Below are 6142 nucleotides of genomic sequence, written 5' to 3' on the forward strand. Positions count from 1 at the left end.
AACACCCGCCCCCCCACCACCACCTCTGTTGGCAGTGTAATCCATCATATCTGAAAAGGTCCACATCTCTTTGAATAAGAATCATGTTCCTACTGTGGTTTGAGATATTTCCATTGTGATGCTCACAACTATTTTTAATATTTATGGGATGGTGCTTCAGTCTGTTGCAAATTCAGAGCATGTGTTCGCCAGTGACAAGAACCAGAAGAATGCCATACATTTTATGAACTGTTAATAAGTCCGTAAACTGATTGTTTTGTAGCCAAAACTCTGTTACTACTGGCATTAGCCGACATTCCAATTTGGATTTCTTCTTGAAAATGAGTCTGTTCTAAAGTAATAACTCAGTTCTTGCCCTACTTTTTCTCAAAGCAGTATCAGATTTCACTTATGGAACATAATTTTTGGAGGAAAAAGAGTGGGGCTGTGTTGTTGGTTGTTTCTTTGTTCTTAGGTAAAGTCAACATTCTCTGTTTTAGACTGTGTGTGTATTTCTAGAAAGTTAGCAAGCAGACAAACAATGCCTGTTGAGTAAACTTATCAAACTTGGGTTTTCGTTTTAAACATATGATGCTATCATGGATATATTAACACCCATGGCATGTCATGTGGAGTTAGAACAACCTCTATTTTAAAAGCAATTCATTATTCAGATATTACTAATGTTTTAATGAATGTGAGAGAGTCTGGAAATGTTTGTTTAAACTAAAAAGCATTTTAGATATGAAAGTTATCTTTTTACTTTATTTTCATATTATTTTGTATATGTTGTTTTGATCTCCCATTCTGCTTCCTTACATTGATACCTTTCCCCAAAAGATCAGTATTATCATTAACAAATGTTTATCAATTGCCTGCTATTTTCAAAGTTCTGGTTTAGGAACTGTGCATATAAAAACATACAAGATGTGTGCATATTAAACACAAACCCTTCTTTAACAAGTGTTTTTTTTTTTTTCATCCCAAGTCCATAGCTCATATTAGGGTTCACTCTTGGTGTTGAACATTTTATGTATTTGACAAATGTATCATAAGTATTCTCTATGATCCATTATCATTATCAAGACGTGTATTCTCTATAATTCTATTGAATATAGAATATTTAAACTGTCCTAAAATTCCTTTGCACACAGACTATTTATCCCTCCCTTTCCCCAAATACCTGGTTCAAGAGTTTTCAGATATTTGAAGAGGCCACACCTAGGGCAAAAGTAGCCCCAAAATATCAGCTACACATAAATATATTTCCAATGATTGTTTGCAAACAGAAATAATGAAAGCATTCAGAAGATGAAGTGTTGTGGCCTGAAATTACCAGCAAAGGCTTAGCTTACATGGAACTAAATTGGAGAGGCACAACCTTGACTCAGTAGAGAAATAGGGGAAAAGTTGGGAAGCTGGCAAAGGAAAATTCTGGAGGTAGGCGTGTGTTTGGTTGGTCCTCGACATTTAATATTTGATGTTTTAATAATTTCTTAGGATGAAAAGACCTTCAGTGACCTCCAGGAACACATCTGAATCATGCATATGCAGTACAGATGGAGGGGAGTCATTGCCTCCCACCGACTTTGAGAGAGTCATCTCCATCTGACCACGGTTCACGTGAGAAATCACCCTTCCTCCGTAGTCTCTTTCCAATGGGAGAGTTCTTAAAGGTCTGGGGTAATAGTTTTAGTTACAATCAAGCATTGATTTCTCTCTCTCTCTCTCTAAGTGGACATTAATTTGGCCGTCTCATCCCAGGTAGAAGTGTAGCATAGAGCAGGAATACAAATATGTCTGGAAATGTTGGGGGTTATAGAGTATAAATTGCCAGAACTTCACCAGGAAGTTTATGTTGAGCACCTACTATGTATCATGTATTTTGTTAGTTGCAGTGGAGGACACAAAAGCAGTGTATCTGTATCATCAAGTTTACCAAGTCAAAAAGAAAATAGATGAAATAGAGAACACCCAGGTAAATATGTTTCCATAGTGAATTGGAAACACATACTTAAAATGCTGCAGCTCAAGACTGTGGTGTGAGTCCTGCATTAGGAGCCTTAACCCTGGCAGAAAGCACATAACTCTTAAAAAATGTATTTTATACAAATCCTAGTGGCTTCTCATGTATGTTATCGATCTTGACAACATTTCTTGCTCAAATGTGGGTCTTTTCTGGTTTTAGTCAAGAACTGGAATTCCTACAATTATTACTAGAGGGAATACCATGTGCTAGAGTACAGTTTCTCCAGGGGGTAAAAGGAGAGTGACATTTCTAAATGACCTAATGCTATTTTAACAAGGGGTCATTCAGTAAGAACATTGGGTCTGCTGAGTTGCAAAGACACAGACTAAAAAGGACACGTCAATAACAGTGGACACATTGGACATTTTTTGCTTTAAGTTAAAGGGCACCATTTTCTGGGGTAAGAATGTTAGAGTACCCTCAGTTATCTACAAGAGGATTATGGCCTTTATTTGTGATAATGTGGAGTACACCTTCTACTCACACAGCTTGGGCCAGGTGGCTCAGTGATAAAGAATCCCCCCGCTGATGCAGGAGATGTGGATTTGATTCCTGTGTCTGGACAATCCTCTGGAGAAGGAAATGGCAACTCACTCTATTATTCCTGCCTAGAGAAATCCATGGGAAGAGGAAACTGGCAGGTTATAGTCCATGGGTTGCAAAGAATCAGACACGACTGAAGGGACTAAAAAACTCAGACAGCTCAGATGGAGAGCTGTCCAGGCTGTAAGGTGACAGTGCTGATCCCAGGTCTGAGTGGAGAAAACAATAGTACATTTCACAACAAATAAATGGGCATTTGGGATCATTACCTGTTTTACAGCAAAACATCTTCCCCCTCCCATCAGTAGACGATTTAAAAAATACCCTAGATGCAACATCATGACTCTAAGCAATAAGCCTAAACACAGAAAACCTGGTGGATTGGGACTTATTTGGAGGAAGGCCAGTGTTAACTTTAATACGGTTTTATTGATTTTGAATATAAATATTAATTTGAGCTAAAAGCTAATGAAATACGTACAAGTTGAAGTCTTGCCGGGACCGTTTCAATAAATAGATGTTTATTAAGTTCCTTTAAAAACTATTTTATTAAACAAATAAAAATGTTCTGTACTATCAGACTTACACCCTCAGTATACTTGTCAAATCGTTCTACAGTGCGTGTGAGAAGGTGCATTCAATTCAGTCCTTCCAGAAAACTGGCAACATTTTGGCTTCATTAATCACCAAAGTCTCCCGGGTGGGAAAATTGGTCATATGCTAGTTGTGGACTCCCTTGAGAGTACCAAGATGTGAAGAGTTTTTATACTCGATTAGCTGTATAAGTTTTTCTTGAAAAGTAAATACCACTATATTAAAAAAAAAAAAAACTACTCTGCACAGTATGTATGAGCCTATACCTATAAATTGTGTGTAATACTTTGTCCCACGGATTATTGTGAGAATTACATGTATATTACTTTATACTTGTCGTATGAAGACTGAGTAGGATTTGGAAGTTTCTTGTAAAATTCTATAAAGTACTATACATATTTAAGCATTGTTGTTAATATTATCTGAGACGATGGCCTTTGTCTTCACATTGTCAGTAGAGATTTCTTGAAAAGTATCATCAATTTCTCTTGCTCTCTCTCTGGGTTAATGCTTTATGGAATCAAGCTGAGTCATTCAGTCTCTTCTTTTCTTTACCTTCCTCCCTCCCTCCCTCCCTCCCTTCTTCCTTCTCCTCCTTCTTTCTTCCTTTCTTTCACTCCTTCCCTCCCTCCTTCTTTCCCTCTTTCTGTCCTTTCTTCCCCTATGTCCTTATCTTCACTATTTACAATACACGAATACAAGTATTAATCAACTTGTCCTCTCAAAATAAGCAGCTCTCAAACTCCCTAATACATAGGCCAGAATAATACATGTTTCTGTGCCAGACTGTAAAACTGACCACAATTCCTTGTAGAATCTTCCATAAAAAGATGGAAACTCTTTACTCCTTGCATCTGAGCTGGTCCTGTGACTTGCTTTGACCAACAGCATTGTGTACTGTTGGAGAATTGATGCTGAAACCATTCTGATCTTAGGATTCAAGATGCCTTACATTATTTTGTGCTCCCCGTTAGAAACCTGAAGTGTACGTAAGCCCTAATTAGCCTCCTTAATGAACAGATAAGCCCTCCCATTTGCATCCATTTTAGGCCGCTTCTCAGCCTACAATGTAGCTGCCTGCAGTGTACGAGTTAGCCCTGCCTAGATTAGAAAAACCACCAGTTGGAGTTGTTTCAAATTGCTGATCTATGGAGTCATGAACAAAATAAAATGATTATTTTTTGAGCTATTAAATTTAGTTATCAATAGTTAGGCAGCAAAAATTAACCAATAATCCCTACCAATGATAGATTATACAGAACTGAGACATCAAAAGACCAAATCATAAATTTTCATTTGTTCTATTATAATTACATTGTTATCAGAAAACATTTCTGTAATCTTGGAAGATAATTGGAACTGTCTTCATGTGCTCTAAGATATTAGAAAACCTTAACCCTTAGATTTAGGGATATACAGAGTGAGCATGTTCTCAATTAGTAAACACATTAAAGATCGTTAGACCTCCATGATTACTTTGACCAATGAATGTCATGGAAGTGATGCTGAACCCCTTCTAAGCCCAGGATTCAACATTCCCAGGCCTTACATTCTTCTATGCTCCCTCTTGGAATCTTGCACCAAAATGTGAATAAGCCCTGACTAATTCTTGGATAATGAGAAACTGCAGAGGGGCATACCATATTCAAGAAGCAATATCCTTTTACCAGGAAAATACAATAATAAAAGAAATAAAAATTGATAATGAAGTATAAAAGTATTGACTTTACTGTCACATCAAATATTTGAGGTCCCTCAATATACACATTCACATATATTAAAAGTATTCACATTTTTAAAGTGAAAGATAGATATGAAAAATGTGTTTTTCATGTATACTTAAAAACAGTATTAATTAAAAAAATTTTATACTACTAAAAAAATTTCTCCAAAAGCATGAATAGATGTAATTATGAAATTTAGAAATGCATAAGTATTTGTGCTTAAATAAGCAGAATGGCACAAGCTGGAATCAAGATTGATGGGAGAAATATCAATAACCTCAGATATGTAGATATCTTAAGGGAAATCAACCCTGAATACTCTTTGGAAGGAATGATGCTGAAGCTCCAGTATTTTGGTAACTGATAGGAACAGCTGACTCATTGGAAAAGTCCCTGATGCTGGGAAAGATTGAGGGCAGAAGGAGAAGAGGGTGTCAGAGGATGAGATGGTTGGATATAAAACTAAATAAGTTTTAGTTTAAAGATTGAGACAGAAGGAGAAGAGGGTGTCAGAGGATGAAGTGGCTGGATGTAAAACTAAACAAGTTTTAATGTACAACTAAACAAGTTGTACACACATATTTTATCTTCATATTTATTTTTACTCATCTTATTGACTTATTCACAAAAAGACAATAAAAATGGGGAAGGCTATGCATGTGTGTTTCTTGACTTCCTACTTTTGCATTCCAGTCCTCTATAATGAAAAGGACATCTTTTTTGGGTGTTAGTTCTAAAAAGTCTTGTAGGTCTTCATAGAACCATTCAACTTCAGCTTCTTCAGTGTTACTGGTTGGGGCATAGACTTGGATTACTGTGATATTGAATGATTTGCCTTGGAAATTAACAGAGATCATTCTGTCGTTTTTGAGATTGCATCCAAGTACTGCATTTCGGACTCTTTTGTTGACCATGATGGCCACTCCATTTCTTCTGAGGGATTCCTGCCGGCAGTAGTAGATATAATGGTCATGTGAGTTAAATTCACCCATTCCAGTCCATTTCAGTTCGCTGATTCCTAGAATGCCACCTGGAGTAACAGGCAAATTTGGCCTTGGAATATGAAATGAAGCAGGGCAAAGACTTATAGAGTTTTGCCAAGAAAATGCACTGGTCATAACAGACACCCTCTTCCAACAACACAAGAGAAGACTCTATATATGGACATCACCAGATGGTTAACACAGAAATCAGATTGATTATATCTTTGCAGCCAAAGATGGAGAAGCTCTATACAGTTAGCAAAAACAAGACCAGGAGCTGACTGTGGCTC

This window comes from Bison bison, unplaced genomic scaffold, assembly GCF_000754665.1.
Source record: "Bison bison bison isolate TAMUID 2011002044 unplaced genomic scaffold, Bison_UMD1.0 scf7180017864200, whole genome shotgun sequence".
In the NCBI taxonomy this organism is placed as follows: Eukaryota; Metazoa; Chordata; class Mammalia; order Artiodactyla; family Bovidae; genus Bison; species Bison bison.